The sequence below is a fragment of the Pogona vitticeps genome, chromosome 3 (assembly GCF_051106095.1).
Source record: "Pogona vitticeps strain Pit_001003342236 chromosome 3, PviZW2.1, whole genome shotgun sequence".
NCBI classification, from domain to species: Eukaryota; Metazoa; Chordata; class Lepidosauria; order Squamata; family Agamidae; genus Pogona; species Pogona vitticeps.
Genome location: NC_135785.1, coordinates 200,325,767 through 200,346,823, shown reverse-complemented (window position 1 = coordinate 200,346,823; position 21,057 = coordinate 200,325,767). Strand labels below are relative to the sequence as shown.

General features: G+C 38.9%; 1 protein-coding gene and 1 long non-coding RNA gene across 7 annotated transcripts in view; both read right to left on the bottom strand.

The window, feature by feature from the left end:
- DSCAM (DS cell adhesion molecule) overlaps window positions 1-21,057 on the bottom strand; it is a 427,910-nt gene that overhangs the window by 287,982 nt on the left and 118,871 nt on the right. The gene's annotated exons all lie outside the window — the stretch shown is intronic.
- Window positions 4,564-9,436, bottom strand: LOC144588204 (uncharacterized). The gene is made up of 2 exons (XR_013543615.1): window positions 9,354-9,436; window positions 4,564-4,747 (listed from the first exon to the last, which is right to left on the bottom strand). It is a non-coding gene; the product is annotated as an uncharacterized LOC144588204 (long non-coding RNA).

Genomic DNA, 21,057 nt, shown 5'->3' with positions numbered 1-21,057 from the left:
TTTGGGTTTGTCCAAACTGGAGAACCCAAACTGACCCATACCATGAACTTTTTTTGTGTTTTCCTGAACCTCCTGACCTGTTACTCCACCTCAGCCCCAACAGCCTGCCCTCACCCACTGCCCCCATCATATCCCTAACTTTTGCTGCCACCACCACCTCTTTTTTTGAAAGGCAGACCGGCTGCTGAGAGGCAGTTGCCTAGCACAGGCAGGAGCAGAGGCAGCCTGGCCTGGCCTGGCTTTTCTTTCTTTCTTTCTTTCTTTCTTTCTTTCTTCTCAAGATGGCGGCAGTGGTGGCGGCATCAGCAAATGTTAAGGAGGAGATGGGGGCAGTGGAAAGGGGGGCAGTGAAAAAGGGGTATGGGGTTAGTTTTATTTTTAAAAGGCATAAACTTTTAAAAAAGAACCATTGATGCAGTGTATTCATTTTCCAAAATGTTTGGATGGTTCATGATTCACGAGTAGCCACAAACTATGAACCACAATTTTTGTGGTTTCTGTCTATCTCTGGTCATGGTGCATCTTAAGGAAAGAAAGTGTGCTCAAAACAACGCACATATTTTAAACTGCTGATGGCTTAAAAATGCATACAAATGAAAATTATACACAAGCATGCCTCATCAGTCAGGGAGGGGATGCCTAACTGATTACATGTACAAACATGTATGTTGTTAAATAAAACACACTGGGAAAATGTGCACATTAATAAAATGGTTCTTTAAAAGCATGTAAGATTCCATGTGGGGGAAAAAATCTCATAATCTGAACTGAAACAAGATCAAGAAAAAAATGCAGGTGGTATTACGAGAAATGCAATGAAATTGAGACACAGATGGTCACATCCCTAGCTGGAGGTTAATATGGGGGAATAAAGGTAACCTCTTGTTGTTGAATCTTTTGTCAACATTGGGCTTGAGTGTTGTCCTGGCATGCAAAGTAATGGCACACGGCTTATCTTTGTAATGTGGCGTTCCCATTGATTATTGTAGAAAAGTCAATCTGTACTCACAAAAGGAATCAATGTAAGCCCAGCACTTCCACTGAAATGAAAAACAGAACACTTACCACTGAGAGCTCTGAATGCAAAACAAATGACCTTGTATATTTACGAGAAAGGCAGTAAATATTTTACAATGTTTTACAGCGCACTGCTATATACAGTATTATTATTATTCATAACCAAGTCCAGTGAATTCAATGGGGCTTATTTCTAGATAAGTTTGTGTGGCAGAGGTGGGCAACTTCATCAGGGCCAGAGGCCACTTTGCTCATGGAATCCTCTGGAAGTCACCTGGACTGTCATATTGTTTTGAAACATCAAAACTAGAAGGGGTTAGAAAACTACTCCATGTTTTGAAAAAGGGGTTGTTTTATGTTAAATTATATTTCTATTAAATGGCGTGGATTTTACTTAAGAAATGAATAATTTCTCTTGCAGACTGCAGAAAGCCACAATGTACTTTATCTTCCTGGAGGGGAAAATGTGGTGGTAGGTCTAGAGGTCAAATTTTGCCTAATTTCCTCTACAGGACAGTAGGACAAATTGATTTTACCTGATACCTTAATTTTTTTCAAGGAGTCTTTAAGATGCACTTGAATCTTTAATTCTCTTTCAAGTCTTTTACCCACAAGCAGAAGAAGCAGGCTATAGCCCTGCCTCTTCTTCCTAGCCCTGAAGGCGAAAATAGTATTTTTCTGTAGGGTCTCTCCTTTCTCCAAGAAGACCTAAAACACCAGAGTTTCTAATCACATGGAGCTAAACCACAAGTACAGATTATGTGCCTATGCAGATTTAGCTCCCCACCTATAGAGGGGGGGGCTGCCTGCTCCCTTTGCCAACAGGTTAAGCTCAGTCCTCTCACAGAACACCTTTTGAGTCAGCCCAGGGCATGTTTTCTGAGACCGTTTTATTGGATGAATTGAGACATGATGCTGCCTGATGTCTAATCAGAATAAGAGCACTGGATTTGCCCCGTGGTCCACTTGGGCACTCTTTCTCCAGCCTCCTCTCTTTTTTGCATGTCTATATATGACTTCCTGAAGCTTACAACACTTCATATTTTGTATATATATTCATCTTTGATCACTGACCATAGCAGTATTAATCATGGTTAGAAGTTTATTTTCAAATAGTAGTCCTCAAACTATAATATTCACTAAGCACAGCATACACATAATGTTAACTATTGTTCACTCCAATACTGAAGGGAGTAGAATTCTGCATTAGAGAGCATGAATGACAAAACACTGTACAAAAACCCGGATGGTGCACCTGATCCCCTAACTATGGCTAGGCAATGAAGTAGTGTTGCATCTGCCCTGGGCCATTAACATTCTGATGCATTCTGTATTTTAAAAAAAAAACCTTACATTCAAGGGGCATAACTATAGAATCACTAATCTCATTTTAGAACATACAACCCATATTTTGAAGAAACCTTAAGCGCAGCTTACCAAAACACAGTGACAGAGACAAGATCTTATTAGCTGTTCATCCCAGGGAACTAATGATGCAGATATTATGATTTTACACAAAGGAAGAAATTATTCATACACAGTCAAGAGAAGCACCTGAGCATCCATCTGCTGATCTCATTTGGCAGAACAGATCTAATAGGTGGGTGAGGAAAGATGCAAGAGAGAGAGAGAAAATGAGAGAGAGGAGATGGAGAGAGACCCACAAGGTCAGGGGGATCCATGCAGTTGCCCTTAGTGAAAATCAAAATGAAAACATTTTCTGAAGGCAAAAGAATTGACACTGGAAAAAGTATCTGTATTTATAAATGCTTAATGGTAGTGTAACTCACTGTATGCCTATGGCCAAACAACCCATTAAAGCTCCTTCTTATTGACAGGGAAGAGCACATGTCTACCCATATGGTTGCGAGTTTACTGTTTACATGATAGTTTAGTGACTGCATGCTTTTAATATTAAAGCATCTAAACAATTTTAGCTGAATTTTGCAGGGTCAGGTCTGTGGTTTAATACACCATTTCCCCTAAACAGGTGGGTTCTCCCCAATAAGCACTAGCAGATTATCCCATCTGTTATCATTTCAAATAGGATACATCTGAGGCAAATGAGATATAACTCAAAAAGCAATTAAACGTGCTTTGAAACTGCAGCATATGCTGCAAACAGATTATTCAGAACAAACCAACTGATGCTTCATAAATCCACTTAGTAGCAATTTAGCCCACATCATAGAAATACTTATATGACTAGTTGATCCTTTTGATTAATGCCATATTCCATATCATTACTGTTTCAACAGTTTTGCTCACTTTCCATAATCATATTGAGCATGATAATTAAAAGGTACAATGTATATTTAGAAAAATTAGTTACCAGTCAACAACTTAGTAGCCAATTTATGCAAGTCAAAGAGAATATTAATAAGTTTTTCAAAATGTCAGCTAAATTAATGACACCTCTAAGCATGGATAATTCTGTATCTCAACAATTTACCTCATCAACTCTGATCTGTATGTGGCTCTTCTAGTGATAAATCTTATGCATTTCATAGATATTAACACAGGATTAGATCTTAGAAGCTTTGAACAAGGGATGAGTCAGTGGAAACCAGTGGACACTTTCTCTGAGAAGTACTGTACATTTATATTCATTCACATATGGTGCTCTTCAATCCACACCATAGCAGGTTATAAAAATACAACATCCACCCCACAGCTAAATCAATAGAAAATCCCAGTCCTATGCAGACCTTTCTCTCACGTGTTCTCACAACAGGTGCATGGCTAATTGGGCTACACAGATTTACTGTGCAATGTCCTCCATCCCATGAACATCTAGCACCATCCTTAGGTACTGAAACTTGCTGAAAGGTCCAGAAGACTCAACAGGGGCACACACCTCCTGTCAAGGTTCCAGGATAAGTCATTCCCCATGATATGGACTATCTAGAGCAGGGATTTTAAACTCAATTTACCTGCGGGCCTCTAGAGGCAGAGTCTGGGTGAGGCTGGGCCGCATCAGATTTTCCGCCAAGCGGAGCAAGAGCCCGAGGAAGCCGCCCAGGAGTTTCCTTAGCCGACAGACAGGTGGGCTGGCTGGCAGGCTGCAGTTCTGGATGGAGGGTGCAAGAGGTGCTGTCTTGAGAGAGAGCCGGCGAGCAAGGCAAGGCTTTTTTTTTTACTCTTGACAGCAGAGGATGTGTGGGTGTTTTGGGGGGGCAGGCAAGGCGAGGGCCACAAACTATCATCTGGGGGGCCGCAAATGGCCCCCGGGCCACATGTTTGAGACCCCTGATCTAGAGTCATTCATTCTGGCATCAGGCCCAGTTACAGAATGGCGACAGCTTTGGTTTGTGACTGTCACCATCCTACAACTGGACCTGATGCCAGAATGAATGGATCTAGATAGTCCACATCATTTAGGAACCTCTGGGTTTCAAGACTTAAATTTCCTTCCTGCAAGTATATTTTGGGATGGCATATATTTTGGTAGGCACGTTTCCTAAGGCATGCATTTGTACTCATTTTTTTTCTGAATGGTTGGCATCCTATCAGTTACATCTGCTGGTGGAACACCATCAGTGTAACTTTCAGCTGTGAACTGCCACAAGTCAAAAACTCGGCAGGCATGTGATATCACACACCAGTTCATGTGAGTCAGTTTGTAATTGAAAATGCCAAACCTGACTCCTTGAGGCAATGTGTCACTAGAAGTTATGCCAATGGTGTTATATTACTGAATATATATACAACAGGATCTTCATGCATTTTCCTCATTGAAAAGGTGTGTTTCTATTCACTTTTCAAATACCCAGGGAGAACTGGCCACTCATTCCAGGGACAGAAAAATTAGAGTTACATGAACATTTTCAGACTACAAGTTGGATAAAGTTGTAAAACACCTCAGTAAATGTAGTTTATTTTCCATCCTACTTCTGATAGGACATGCATAATATTGTCCTCTTGATATGAGTATATACGTTAGATATAGCTATTCCTCCAATCAGCTAAACTTGATGAATTTTTCCATCGTTGACTTGCCCCACGTGCTCAAGTATCAAGCAGTTGTGACTAGATGTTTATCCCTGTTCAAGCATTCTAGAAGTATTGTGTACTGCACACGTTACCAATGCAAAAGTTTGTACAAAGACAGAAGAAAAGTAAGGATAAAATGAGGTGGCTGCAAGCAACAGTAGCTGATATAAGAGCAAGATTTTCAGCAAAGCTAGCAATTTTGTACCTGCACTGAGCAGGTATATCAGTTTGATAATGAGTTTGACTGCCATGCTTTCTGGACTTTGCATTTTGGTAAGGTTCCTAGATTTCTCTGCTAGGGCATTCTAGTTCATTCCCTAAAACTACAGTATCTTCTTGAGTATCTAATTCAAGATAAAATAATATTGTAATAAAGAGTGTTTTTCAAAAATAGCTCCTGTGCTTAATTTTTCTGTACCTCATTATGACTTCAGGAATATTACAAACATAGGTGTATCACTGTCTTTTAAAAATGAAAAGAAAAACCATTTGTAACTTTGGTGCACAAACCTAGTGCACTGGCCCATTTAAGTGTGGGTGGGGTCTGGTGAAAGCTGTATTTATTAAACTGAGATATTTTTAGTGGTTTTTAAAATGTTTTAAAATTTGTTTTTAATCTAGGTTTTAATCATGATTAATGTTTCAATGTATTTTTTGTATAGTATAGCATTTAAATCTAGTTACTATTGTGTGGTTTAAATTATTTTGAGCCCCCTTGGTTCCCCTATGGAGAGAAAGCTGGCAGATAAATAAAATGAAATGAAATAAATACCTACAAAAATAGAACCCATTATGAGTAGAGCCTCCTCCTGATATACAGAGGGTCATCTGACTGGATCTTTAATACATGAAGGAAGTGAGGTAAGGCAGAGAAAGGGTTCAACTGATCGAACACCCAAGCCATTACACTACGCTGCATTACACTGGTTCTCTTACCTTTGCTTCACCATTTCACCGGTCTCTACCACACAGTAAAACCTGTAGTGTGGAAAAATCTCACCTCTGTTTCTTTGATAAAGACAACAAAGCAAATCCTGACTAGAAAATCTTCTGACCTGAGGTGAATTTACTCGCTAAGTTTAACCAACACATGAAGACAACTTCAGCTTGCCATCCTCCACCATGCCTTCCGCACAGGGAAAGTGATGAGTCTGAAGAGGATTGATCCCTCTGTGTGTAGAGGACCTCTATGTCAATGGGAACTTTTCTCCTCAAAGTTCATGGACAGCCACTGTGTGTATAAGGAACTCTCCCCTTCAGACTCACTGCTTACTGTATGAGAAAACTGACAGTGGAGCGGGTGGGGAAGGCAAACGCCTCTTCTCACATTGGCTAAACATGGTAAATAACATCTATATAGAGCTTTTGTGAGTAAGCCGTATGTACTGAATCTCAGTTGCTCCACTTTATAGGTTATTTTTTGCACAAAACCCTATTTCATCAACCTACCATATATTTTCCCTCAAACCAACAGGATCTTCCCTCCCACAGGAAACAGAAGATCTTTCTTCAGGATCACAGCTGAAGAAAAGGTAAAGTTAAATCACAGCTCTAATTAGGCTGATTTGGGTTGACAACAAACCTAAATTCTGTAACTTTTCTCAATGTAGCACAGATTGGGCTCTCTGGTTTTAAATACATTAAATTAAATGTTGCCAGAACCCAATTTGGGTTATGCTGAGCAAAGTTACACCAACAGGACTTTGCCCATTAAATACAATCCCAGATTTATCATACTATATAGTCTGATCTTTAATTACACTAAACTTTAGCTGAAAAATGTTTTGAAAATTACAGCCTAGAACAGTGAGTAGCAATACTAAAATGAAATGCAACAGAAGAATAGTTTGGATACATCATGATATAGACAATATGTGTTCCTTCAGTACAATCTAAGGTCCCTTAACTGTAGCTTCTTCCCAGCTTCATTTACTTTCTTCTCTTTTTTCTACTACATTGCTAGACCTTCTGGGGGGGGGGGGTGTGCATATGCTGCCAGTGAATCCTACTGCCATTGAATCCTTCTTTGCCCATGACAATCTTCCCAAAGTGATGTAGATCAGCAACGCCAATAGGAGCAAAAGCAAGGAAAAATGAAAATGAGCACAATGGAAGGAAGAGTTAAAGCAGTGTCAACATGGTGACCTCAAGCCAAGGTGACCTTAACATTAGGCAGAATGAAGTTGCTGCCTGAAATGGCAGATGGTGTGGGAGATACTTCAAATGGCAAAGTATTGGAGGGCAGAATTATGTATGCCATGCAACTTGCCCTGCACGTCATTCCCTGCCTCCAAAGCACATCTGCTGTCTTCAGATGCAGTGCAAGAAAATAGCCCCATAGGTCCTAGAATAGGAAAGGGATTGGCCTTCATCCACTGCAGCCAACATGTCTTGAGTTGGTCTTGGAAATCAATGCCAGAAATGGCTGAACACCACTTCTATAGTCATGCAAACAAACAGGATATGAGGAAAATTAGTTCAGTTCAACACTTTTATGCAATTTCTGCAATCTACATATTGTTTTCTACCATCTTTAGGTTAAAATACAGTGGAACCTCAACCTACGAACGTCCCTACCTATGAACATTTCAACTTACGAACCGCTCCGTTCACAAAATTTTGCTTTGACTTGCGAACGGAGCTTCGACTTACAAACACAAAAAGGCAGGGGGAAAGGGCAGGAAATTTGAATTTACTGTAACTGTTGGTGGCAAAGAGGCTTCTTCTTTGTAGCTCTTCACCCCAACAGTTAGAGAAAGGGATGCAGTGGGGGTAGCCCAGAGCCAGGAGGCTTGAGCGTCCTGGGTGCTCTGGCGGCGGCGGGGGGGTGGAGGTGACCAGCACCGGGAGGCTTGAGATGGCTGGGTTTCTTCAGCTGCTTGCCTCCCGGAACACCTCCTGCTCACTCCTCGCCGCCCTCCGCCATTTGAATTTCCCGCCATTGGCCCACAGAGGGTGGCGCAGAGCAAGTGGATGGTGAGCTGGGAGGGGAGCGGCTGAAAGAATCCGGCCAGGCTCAAGCCTCCCAGCTGCAGTGATCACAACAGCGATGGAAGCCTGGGAGGCTGAGGAGGGTTCAGACCAGTAAGGTGCTGCTTTTTAAAAAGGTTTTTTGTTTTGTGGGTGTGGGGGAATTGACGGTCTGTGTTGTTTTGTTTTTGGTGATTTTTTTTTTGTTTTGTTTTTTGTTTTGTTTTGTTTTTTTTGCAGTCCCAGTGTGGGACTTGCTCTGTTTATTTTTATTTTTGTTGTTTTTTTTTAAATGCTGGAATGGATTAATCCCGTTCCCATGAGTTTCAATGGGAAATGGTGCTTCGACTTACGAACATTTTGACTAACAAATGCCGTTCCAATACGGATTAAGTTTGTAAGTTGAGGTACCACTGTAACATTTTTTTGTTTACATTTGCTTGCAATCATGAAAGCATCCAAAAGGACAGAGAAAAAAAGAAGGGAATGAACTGTGAATGAATTGTTTGTTTTTATATGTGTCCTTGTGTATTTTTTAATTCTGTAAAGTAAACCCTCTTAATAGGGCATTCCATTCTGAAAGGTGGGTTAGAAATCTAATAAACAAATAAATGGGTGTATCTAGGTTCCTATATTCTTCTATCACTTATGACATATGAAAATACTTTTATGCTTATGTGTCTTTACTTATGTGTCTTTTCCACAGAGTGAAAGAGCCAAACGTCATTTTTAAATAATATATTCCACATACTCCTCCCTCCCACCCCAACAAATGTGAGTGTAGGAATTATCACTATCAGTGTAATGGAATAAAGATAGCCTGCATCTGCAAAGGATAACTGACACAGCCAAAAAGGATGTTCTTTTTTTTTAATAAGTAACACATCCATGTTAGTGACTACTCTTGAAAAAGTAACATATTACTCTGTAGTCTTAGCTTTACAAGTAATTAGTTGAAATCCTGTTGTGCAGCCCAATGAGCACAACAATGATGCTGTCAGCAGCAGCGGCAAATCGTCGCTGGTTAAAGGCTTCCTCTAATGACTTCAAGATGCACATGGCTTCATCATATTGTGCAGAATCACATGTGCCCCCCAAAACACCTTTAATCCACAGTGGTTTACCTCTAATCGGTGGTAATTTGTTGCTGATGTCAATACTATTTCATTTGTGTACCTTGAGCTCTACAACTGATATCCAGCCACTGTGTTAGTAACATATTGCAAATATTTTATTTTTTAGTTGCTTACAATAATGGCAGAAAGTGAGGAGGAATTAAAGAACCTCTTAATGAGGGTGAGAGAGGAGAGCACAAAAAATGGTCTGAAGCTCAACATCAAAAAAACTAAGATCATGGCCACTGGTCCCATCACCTCCTGGCAAACAGAAGAGGAAGATATGGAGGCAATGACATATTTTACTCTGCTGGTGACAGCAGCCACGAAATTAAAAGACCCCTGCTTCTTGGGAGGAAAGTGATGACAAACCTAGACAGCATCTTAAAAAGCAGTGACATCACCTTGCCGACAAAAGGCCGCATAGTTAAAGCTATGGTTTTTCCAGTAGCGATGTATGGAAGTCAGAGCTGGACCATAGAGAAGGCTGACTGCCAAAGAATTAATGCTTTTGAATTGTGGTGCTGGAGGAGACTCTTGACAGTCTCCTGGACTGCAAAGAGGACATACCTATCCATTTTGAAGAAAATCAACCCTGAGTGCTCACTGGAAGGACAAATCCTGAAGCTGAGGGTCCAGTACTTTGGCCATTTCATGAGAAGAGGAGACTCCCTGAAAAAGACCCTGATGTTGTGAAAGTGTGAGGGCAAGCAGAGAAGGGGACAACAGAGGACAAGATGGATGGACAGTGTTATCGAAGCTATCAACATGAATTTGACCAAACGACAGGACGCAGTGGAAGACAGGAGGGCCTGGTGTGCTGTGGTCCATGGGATCATGAAGAGTCGGACAACTAAATAACAACAATAAGTTGCTTATAAACTAATATTTTTTAAACTGTCAAATAAATTCCCAAACAACCCCTAGGAATGTTTTAGAAGGAACAAGTCAGGCCTACCATTAAACTTTCAAAAGGTGTTGTTAGCTGCCGCATTGTTTCACAAAATTAACACCGTTGCATTCTCATTACCCACAAGAGATAACACTGTTGTTTGTAACATGCTACTTAACATGCTACTTCCAAGTTCTCAAGGTAGCTGAAATGAGAAGATGGAGCAGAAATTGCCATCTTCCTGATAGTCAGCTGGAATGCTGGATATAGCTGGTTGCCTAAGGCATACAGAACAGACAAGGCTGTAACTCTCAGGGATTCATGCCATTAATTGCACTTGGATGACAGCTCCTAAGAATGATATATAATGCCTGCAGCTCTGGCAAAACCAGGCCAATATAACTAAACACATTTAATTGGGATTTCAGCAGCAGTAAAAAGATAAAACATGATGTAAACTAACCCACAGCCTGTCCAAGAAAATGGTGAGCACACAACCTTCCATCTTTGCTACAATTACCTATCAAGTTCAATACTGTTTAAGATTATACTGTCTGTATCTGGACATTCTGTGGAATCAGAACAATTTCTCTATGCATTCCACAGTGCTTTAGCAAGCCAGTAACTAAGAAAAGAGGAGCAACATAGTCTGGCTCCTTACAAATATAATAGTCACTTATGTGCCGTCATGTCAAAGCTGACTTACAATCATGGCCAAAAATATTGGCACCCTTGCAATTCTGTCAGAAAATGTAACCCTTCTCTCAGAAATTGTTGTAGTTGCAAATGTTTTGGTACCCACATGTTCATTTCTTTGGTCTGTGCTGGAACAACACAAAAACACAGAGAAGAAAAGTCAAATCTGATACAATTCCACACAGAAACCCAAAAATGCACTGGCCAAAATTATTGGCACCCTGTCTAAATTGTAAGAAATAATTGCTTTTCAAGCATGTTATGCTCCTTTAATTTGTATTTAGACACACCTGCTGCATGTAACAGAAAAGCTGGCTTAGCCTTTGTGTTGTGTGTGACACTGAGCATGGAGAAAAGAATAAAGTGTAAAGAGTTGTCTGTGGATTTGAAATACAAATTGTGGAAAAACATCAACAATCTCAAGGCTACACGTCCATCTCCAGAGATCTTAATGTTCCTGTGTCCACTTGCCGCAATATCATCAAGAGGTTTACAGCCCATGGCACTGTAGTTAACCTCCCTGGACGTGGACGGAAGAGCAAAATTACTGAAATATTACAACGAACGGTTGTTTGAACGCTGGATACAGAACCCACATTAACTTCCCAAGAAATTCAAGCTGATCTGCAGACACAGGGTACAACAGTGTCAGCTCACACTATCATCGCCATCTGAATGAAAAGGGACACTATGGTAGGAGACCCAGGAGGACACCACTGCTGGCACAAAGGCATTAAAAAAGCAAGACTGGAGTATGCCAAAACTTATGTGACAAAACCACAATCCTTTTGGGAAAACATACTGTGGACAGATGAGACAAAAGTAGAACTTTTTGCTCAAGGACATCATGGCACTGTTTGCAGAAAAAGAAACGAGGCATTCAAAGAAAGAACACAGTCCCTACAGTCAAACATGGTGGAGGTTCAAAGATGTTTTGGGGTTGCTTTGCTGCTTCTAGCACTGGATGCCTTGACTGTGTGAATGGTATCATGAAATATGATGATTACTCAAGAATTTTGGGGTGCAATGTAGTGACCAGTGTCAGAAGGCTGCGTCTCCGCCAGAGGTCATGCGTCTTCCAGCAGGACAATGACCTGAAACACACTTGAAAAAGCACTCAGAAATGGTTACAAACAATCTCTTGAGAGTTCTGAAATGGCCAGCAATGAGTCCAGATCTGAATCCATAGAACACCTGTGGAGAGATCTCAAAACAGAAGTTGGGAGAAGGCATCCTCCAAATCTGAAGGCCCTGGAGCAGTTTGCCAAAGAAGAGGGATCTAAAATTCCAGTAGAGAGATGTAAAAACTCATTCATGGTTACAGGAAGCAATTGATTTCGGTTATTTTTTCCAAAGGGGGTGCTACCAAATATTAACTTAAGGGAGCCAGTAATGCAGACCACTGCATTTTTGGGATTCTGTGTGGGATTGTATCAGATTTGACTTTTCTTCTCTGTTTTGTGTGTGTGTGTGTGTTGTTCCAACGCAAACCAAAGAAATGAACATGTAAGTACCAAAACATTTGCAACTGCAACAATTTTCTGAGACAAAAGTTGCATTTTCTGACAGAATTGTAAGGGTGGCCATGTATATAAACCCAAATACTGGATAGATAGCTCAGTGTGTTAAGTATCTTGGTGGGAAGCCAGAGACGGGAAATTTAATTCCCCACTGTGCATCCCAGAAGAACCAGGCTTTCAGAAGAAACCAGATATTTAAGGAGTGGTTTTGCTGGTTTCATTCCCCTAGAGAGTTTCCGTGCTTGTGTGGAGTTCAAACCCAGGCCTCCTGAATCCTAGGTCATCACTCTATCTATTACACCATACTGGGTACTACAACTATAACACCATTTCCTAAATTATTTCATTTTCCAAATATTACTTCATTTTGGAACCTTGTCATCAAGTCCTTTGCAATTACTGGAACTATTTTGTAGAGTTACCTCAAGACTGAGGAAGGTGTGATATTTTCATAACTGTCTGTCTTCAATAATATGGAAGGCAGACAGTTTATTTGCACAAATTAGTTACAGACAAGTTCTCCCAGGCTGATTTAACATTGGGAGTAGTGATTTTATTTATGTATTTATATGCAGAATATATAACCTTTAATATAAATGCCAACATGTACTCTTTCCAGCTTTTCAAAGTATATGCCCCTTAGAAATTGTACACTGTTTTAAAGGAACATATACAATATAGAATATGGTTGTTTTTTTTTAAATTTATATCCCATCTTTCTTTTATTTTATTTATATCTCATCTTTCTCCCTCACTGATTTCTTGGTGACTTGCCATTGTTAACATGTACATCTAAAAACACTACAAAAACTACAATATTAAAACATTATCTAAAATTATCACATTAAAAATAACCACTGAGTGAATACTGTTTTAAAGCCTGGGTTGAGGCTCTCAAGTGACCCCAATTACTGTCACCCTGCGAGGTAATTCAGGCTTCTTTTTTTTAGTTGGCCATAGTGCAACTGCACCGAATCAATCTTCTGGTATTCAGGATGCTTACTCTGATGCAAGTGCAGAGGTAATCTGTGGAGGCATCAGCAGACGTTCAAATGCCTTTAGTGCCTAGAAGCCAAGGTGCTTGACATTTGGAGCCTGTTGACTGCATACCATCACTGAGGGCAGCAACTGACACTATAGTCAGCTTTCACTGGTGGTGGGTGGAGTAACCACTCCCCAACCTTCTTACATTTCACTGTCTTTTTTTTTTTTTTTTGTTAACAAAGTTGAAACAAGCTATCTTTCCAACTCTGACTGTTCTATCACGATCTGTGGGACCTTTTGAAACCCCCTACCTATGGAGAATTTGGGGGCATGCACAGTGAAGCAGGAGAGAACACTTAAAAGGGGCTAAAGCTCATTACACATTGCCATCTAAGATTCCTCTGATATGACAGTCAAATTAAAGTGATCTCCCCCTATGTGTTGGAAGATACTGGTTTATCAAAGCACATGATTTTCTTCACTTCTGCATCTTGCATTTCGCATACTTTCTTTTCTGATAGGTCACTGGAAGGTAAGAAAGATTTTAATTTGCAAGTCTGACTGCTGAAGGAGCTATGTCTGAGTAAAACCCATTGCAGAAGGGAAATGGGTTAATCAGAGGAAAAACAAATTTTTTGTAATGCCTATCTTCACCTAATGATATCGGCACTTAGTAGAAGAAACAGCTCATGGTGTCCCTTTCCCAGCCATTTTCTGTGAGACTTCACCATATTGCCTTTTAGCAGCTGCTGTCACAGAGCTCTTTTTATTTGTTTCCTGCCTACTATATGCCTAGTCATTATGATATAAATGTTCTTTCACAGCCACTGGGCAACTCGTATTTCTTCCCTTTTCACAATAAATTATTCTTATTAAATTACAAACAAGAGCCTAAGGCTACATATTTGATACCCAGAGGCTATTTAAAACTTCCAACCAAGTGCCTGACAGCTAGGGAATTAGACAAAAGTCTTTGCATATGCTACACTTAAAGTAAACAGAAGTGCTACCATGTTCTAGCGCAAAGGCTGCCATCTCATTCTACAAATTCATTTTGGCAAGATTTTATTGGGGCACAAAGCCACAACTTACAGCTTTTAGTGCTCCCTGCAGCTCTGCATAATTTGCAACATTATCTTGCAGTCCCAGAAACAATGAGTTCATAATTTGCACTCCCTCCACATTAACTCTGTGATTTTTAGTGGGGTTGAAAAAATAAGCTCTTTTTTTCTTTTCTTTTTTTAAATCTGGAACTAGTTTTTGATATTGTTCTCTATATTTTGTACAATTTTAATTAGGAGATTGATGCCAGCCCGGCTCCCTTCCCGCTTCAACACTAAGCATGGGCGAACTGTCCCTCTGAGCGAGAGCAGTGTACTGTACTGACTGGAGCATTAGACATATTCACAGGAAACCAAAGTCCAAATCTCTGCTTTATTTGTTTTATTTTGCTTCTCTTGGATTTGGCAAGAGGCTAAATCTGATGGTGTAACCTCTTTCAAGAAAGAACAGGGAACATATGTAGACAAATAAATAAAAATCAGTGTTCATACGGAGTTTCTTTAGAAGGACACATCCCAGTAGAATACAAAAGAAGATGGAAAGGGGGAAATATAATCCAGTGGTACAAAAAAACACATTTAAGCTTACTTTAATGTGCTTTTCTCTACCACCCTCTTCCTCAGGAAATTTTGCTGAAACAAGGCAGCATGTATTCATTGTACTGTTATCCAGAAAAAAATTCAAGATCTCAAGGTTACTGTACAGTTTTCATTTTAAGAATCTATTTCAATACTAATAAGAAAGAAAACAATGTACAAAATATCCTTTTAATATATATATATATATTGCCCATGAGATGAGTACAAAGATTGGATTGGAAGCAAAGGAATGGTTTGTCCTTCCTCCTCCAGAAGCAAACATCCCTGTTTATTTTTATGGAACCAGAATTAATTGATTTTGCAATCCTACACACAATTGCCTAAGAGTTCCTTGCCATATCAGACCGTTGTTGGTCAGGACCCCAGTTTTGGGGAAATCAGCCAATTTTTACATTAAAGACTCATACAGAATTTTTTTTTAAAAATCCTTCCAGTTTGAGTTTTGCGTGAAAGGCCCAAAATTAAAAAGAGAATAATGATCTGCTCAAAAATGAGAGCTCTGAGCTTTAACAGGTCTTCTGATGAGCAGCTAGAGCATGGAAAGTAAAAATAGCTCTTTGTCCAACAGAAAACATTCTTAGAATGAATAAACCCTGCAGGAATTGGTCGGAGGAAATTGTAATACATTTGCATATGATCAGGAGAACTGGAGGAGGGAGACTGCTTCCCCTACCATTTTTGAAATAGATTATTCCAAATATGTTAAGCTGCTTTCAAGAAATCCAGGTAACTCCAGAAAGATTATGCAAATAATTATTTCTCTCCCACTACTTTTTAGCGGCTTCTCACCATTTTTAAAGCTCCAAGCCCCATCCTCCACTATCTCTACCAGACAGCTGGCAACTGTATCTAAAGGATTATGCATAATATGCATGTGAGCAAATATATTCAGAGCTGAAAAGAAGAAATGCTCTACTCCTCCAGGGATAGAGCAGAAACACTTAAATACATTTTCATCATATTTTTTTTCTATCTTCATGAAGAGGTGAAGTGTCACCCAAAAAGGCAATTAAAAATGCATAGACAAGAAATAAATATAAGAAACTTCCTCCTGCTCTTTCTCTTTGAAAAAAAAATGTAGGCTAACATGGCTTCAATTATTCACCCAACTTCTGTTTGTATTAATGGTAGTGACACAAGAAGGACATCATCAAAACAAATGAGCATATAGTGTTTCAGATTTCAGTTCTAAAATTACTTCACCGGGAGGAAGCCTTCCTGAACTTAATGTGACTAACTTTTGAGAAGCTATGGGGGTGTGTGTGCATGGTAAACGTAATTGTGCCCCAATCCTCTTGGAACCCAGTGCTCAAGGGCAGCTCCTATTCATTGCAATGGGTGCACATGGGAGAATTTCCCAGGGATAAATTTAAAACCACAAATTGGGTGAAATACATAAATATTTCAAAGAAAAAAAGAAAAAATGCAGGTGAAGTTTGGACAAATGCAACTTCAAGACTCATATTTTCCTGTATTGTTCTGTTGCTGTCCTTACAGGGTGTTAAAAACATGGTTTTATAAATCAATCCGTACTTTCCCTTCCTCATTTTGTGGGCAAAATAAATTAAACAGTGACAAATGCGGATGGAATGAATCCTTCATATGTCAGTTCTTATTCTCCTTGAGAAAACTAGGGTTCCTAATGAAAGAATGGGTAGTAGGGCTCTGTTAACCAATTGTGCATGATATTTAAAGTAATAGCTCAGCAATTGGAAGGAAAAAAATGCATTAATTAGGCACATATTACTCAGCATAAACAGATGGAACATTTTCTACTTATTATTGCCAAACTGTCATTGCATTTGTTTCATTTTTAACGTCCTCTAATTGTTTTGATTTGATTAAGAATAATTAAAGGACAGGAAAATATGTATGGAACAAATTTTTAATTTTTGAAAAAGAAATCTTAAGAGTGATTTGTGGCTTGAGCAATTTTACTGATTCATAAATCCTGAGGAAAAATAAAATGTTTATATAACTTTTGTGCTTTTGCAATGACTCCCTAATACCAATCCCTCTTATTAAAATTATCATGGTATCCTATATATTATCCTGACTGCAGTGTTCCCTATAATTTATATACAATATTTCCATCATTTCTTTTTCTACTTTGTCTACTATTTTCATTTGCTGGGGAACATTATATCTCATCTCCATCTTCTACCTTCTTTATAATCACATGTGTGGCCTGTATAATTAAATTGTAAACCGCCCGGAGAGTGCTTGTAGCACTATGGGGCAGTATATAAGTCCAATAAATAAATAAAATAAATAAATAAATTTAATTTTAATTTCCATTTTTAACAAAACATTAATCCAACCTCAGTTTTAACTACCCTGAAAATCAAATTGTTAGATACAAATACAACCTATTCTAGAATAACTCTTATGAAAAGAGGAAAAGGCTATCTTTACCTCTTCACCTCCTTTCATTACTGTCCACATATCATTCAAATAAATTTTCTTAATTATTTCATTTAAGGGTATATCACTATTATTTTCCCCCCACTCTTGTATGGTTTTGTTTAAACATTGATCAAACTACATTCCTCTCCTCTCATTACGCTTTGTAGCATTATATTCAATGTATTCATTTTACAATCACGTTATTTAGAAATAATAATTGCAATCACTCTTTGTCTTGAACTTCCAAATTCTTTTTCATAAATACCACACCAATTCAATTCAACCTGATTAGCACCTTCTTTTACTTGGTAAGTTTTCTATAAAAACATATTTTCTTTAACCTTATTCAATAACATCTCTATTCTTTTCCTCTTTGTAGCACTCCCCACAGCCTTCACATTTAAAGATGATGTTCTTACTCTAGTAACCATAACTATGTATCTCCCTTTCTTCTTTCTAGTCCCAGTTAATAAAATACTTCCTAAAAACATGTGTTTTTCTTCAGTTTCTTTGTCTATTTATATATTTCCCTTGACCTTTCTGTTACTGACTTACCAATAGTACTTCACTCACCTAGGAATCTGAATGCTACCAGATTTGTATCTGTATCTAAAGAGTCCTACATCTACCTGTCTGGTATTTAGAGGGCAAAAGACATTCATCACCAGTTCCATTAGTGGCTAGGCTGTCATGCAGGTTATATGTGCATTACTGAAATCTATCCTAGACTCGATGTGACTGAGATAAATTACATTATCATGTACTTCAGTGTGAAAATATGGTCCTTTATCCAATTCATTTTCTCCAACTCACTTTAATTTTCTTTCTTCAAGAGCAAAATCTTTAATAAAAATGATTTTTTAAAAAAAACTCTTTAATACACCAAACACAAAATCATGTCATTCTGAGCCTCAGGGCAGCTAATTGGGATGTTAAATATAGTCTTTCTGACTTCCTGTCCAAGAGAGAGGTAAGGAAATTCCACAATGACGTGTTCAATTACAATTAGGTCTGACACATGCACACAATATGACCTTCACTAAATTTCTTGATATTATTTTTAAAAAACCTAGGTCAAGGGGAACAAGATCTTTAAAACACCAACACAAAGCACAAAATTCTTCACCCTAAGCATCATATCTTATGCCAACAGCACTTCCCCAGGCCAGAGGAAGTGCCAGATACAGAAGACAAATATTTGCATTATGGCAGTGTTGTGTTATTGTAAATATAAAGAGAAATGTCTTCATATTAATCCTGAGGAATGGGCTTTCTGAAAGACATATCTCTGAAAACAGTTCTGACAACATAGCAACAAAGGAATGTACTGTATCATGTACTGTTAAAAAGAGTACAAAAATTTAGCAGCAGGTATATTCATGTAATTCTATATTTATAACCAGCTCCACTGGTTTCCTTCTTCCCTTATTTAGCAGCAGTTATTCCACCCAGCTGTAACAGAGGGTAAGATGAAAAATGCCACCAATTTAATTTTTTTAAATAAAGTAAACAATAATGACACTGTTTCTCGTTATTACTGTAATTCATTGTGGGGTTTGTAAAGTTATTTAAATTAGTTTTTGTATAATGACTGAACAAGTTTATGAATTAACTAATCCATTAATTTTATTTAATTTTCCATTTAAATGGCATGATATTTAACAGCTTTCATGCCACTAGTTCAGTATATTCCCATTTCATCAGTCAGGTTATGTTCATGACAATCTACATCTGCTGCAACTTCCAAATTATCTTCGGGGCAACTCCGTGCTGAGGACATTACAATAGCCAATTCTAGAAATTACACAGGCACAGGCGACTCTGGCTGAGATCTTATTTTTTAGAAAGGGATAAACTTTTCAATAAAATGAAAATTTCTGAGAACTGTTTATCACCTGTTATCTAGAAGCAGACTGGATTTGTTATCCCCGGAACATCTGGGGATAACAAATACTGTATGCCATTCTAAAACATTACCTTTTCAGATTTTTCCTCATAGATGCATATCCTGTTCTAATAAACTTTTTTCTGTTAATTTCACTCAGTTCATGCCTTTAATCAGTTTATTCATTGACAGGTGAACATATAGTATTCATTTCAAAGAGAGAACTTCTAAAATAGAAATGATTCGGGATCCCAAAAAAGAAGGGAACCAAACTATTATATTCCAATTGTATCTCCTCGTTCATATTACTTCTGTTTTATCCTTGCATGCTAAATCACCTCACTGATATTCCAGGAAATACCACTGCACTTAGGATTTGCTGAACATCCTGGAAGGTAGTGGTCGGGGGCCTGAATCTTTAAATAACTTAGAAAACTGGAACTGTTTCTCTTTTGCTGCTTGATGACTTGTTTGCTATTGTTGCTAAGCCAGATCCTCTGACCTCCATTTTGGACTGGATTTAATCCTTGCTGGCCTGCTACTGCTGCTCTACATTTATTGCAGATTACTTGGGATAAGGTGCTGTTTTGCTGCTATGGTCATCCACTTCTGGATTTTTTTCTGGATTGCTCCACTTTGGATCCCACTGCTTGTGCTGTGAGTCTAAAGCCATCAAACTGATGGGGGAAAAGCTACCTCCTCACTCCCCCATGTTCTAGCCTGGGGTTTTGGATGGTGGGGTTGATTATATTGCTGTTAGTGATTTTCTGTTTTCTTTTATTGTGATTGTAATGATGATGGTGATTTTCGTGTGTCATCTATACTGTTTCCTATTGATGAGGATGGTGAACGGATAAGTACTGTTAGTTCTGCTGAACCTCTCAGCAGCTTTCAAAATAATCAGCCATGATACCTTTCTGGGCCATCTCTCTGTGATGGGATTGGGGGACACTGGCTCCGGTCTTTCCTAGAAGGACAATTTTAGAAGATGGTGTAGAGGAATCGTATTCAATGCCTTGATCATTAGACTGAGGCTACCTTCAGAGCTCTGTTTTGTTTCCCCATGCTATAAAATATACATAAAACTGATGGGAGATATTGTCTGGAATTTTGGAGTTCAGTGTCACCAGCATGTGAATGACACAAAACTCTATCTTTCCTGCCTGCATAACTCCAAGGAAGGTGTTCTTGTTCTTAAAACCGGTGTCTGTCATCAATAGTGGACTAGATGCATGCAAACAGATTGAAACTTAATCCAGACAAGACAAAGTCCTGCTGGTCAAATGAAAGTCAGATCAGGCAACAGGGATTCTGCCTGTACTGCATGGAATTACATTACCCTGACAACAGTTTGGGTCTGTGCCTGAAATCAACCCTGAGCTTGGGTTCACAGGTCTCAGCCATGATCAAGAATGCATTTGCAGAGTTAAAACTAGTACACCAGCTCTGCCTTGAGATGCCTAATCTGACCACAGTGACACATGCCTTAGTTATGATTGTTTGGATGACTGTAGTGATTTCTGTGTGGAACTGCCTTTAAAGACAGTTTAGAAACTTGCCTTGGATCAAAATGCTGCAGCCAGACTGCTGGATAGGTCTGACTACAGGAAGCTTACCGTATTTTTCGCTCCATAAGACGCACCTTTCCATAAGACGCACCAATTTTTTAGGAGAAGAAAACAGGAAAACATAATCTGTTTTCTTAGCTCCATAAGACGCACAGACTTTCCACACCCCTGTTTTGTGGGGAAAAAGTGAGTCTTATGGTGCAAAAAATACAGTACATCTCTCTTGTTACAACAGCTTTGAGTGTTGAATGCCTTCCTATGGGAATTAGGATTGGCCCCACCCCTCTTGCCCTTCAGCATCAGGTAACAACTTTCCCCAAGATGGTGGGTATAATTTTTTAAGTGTGTTC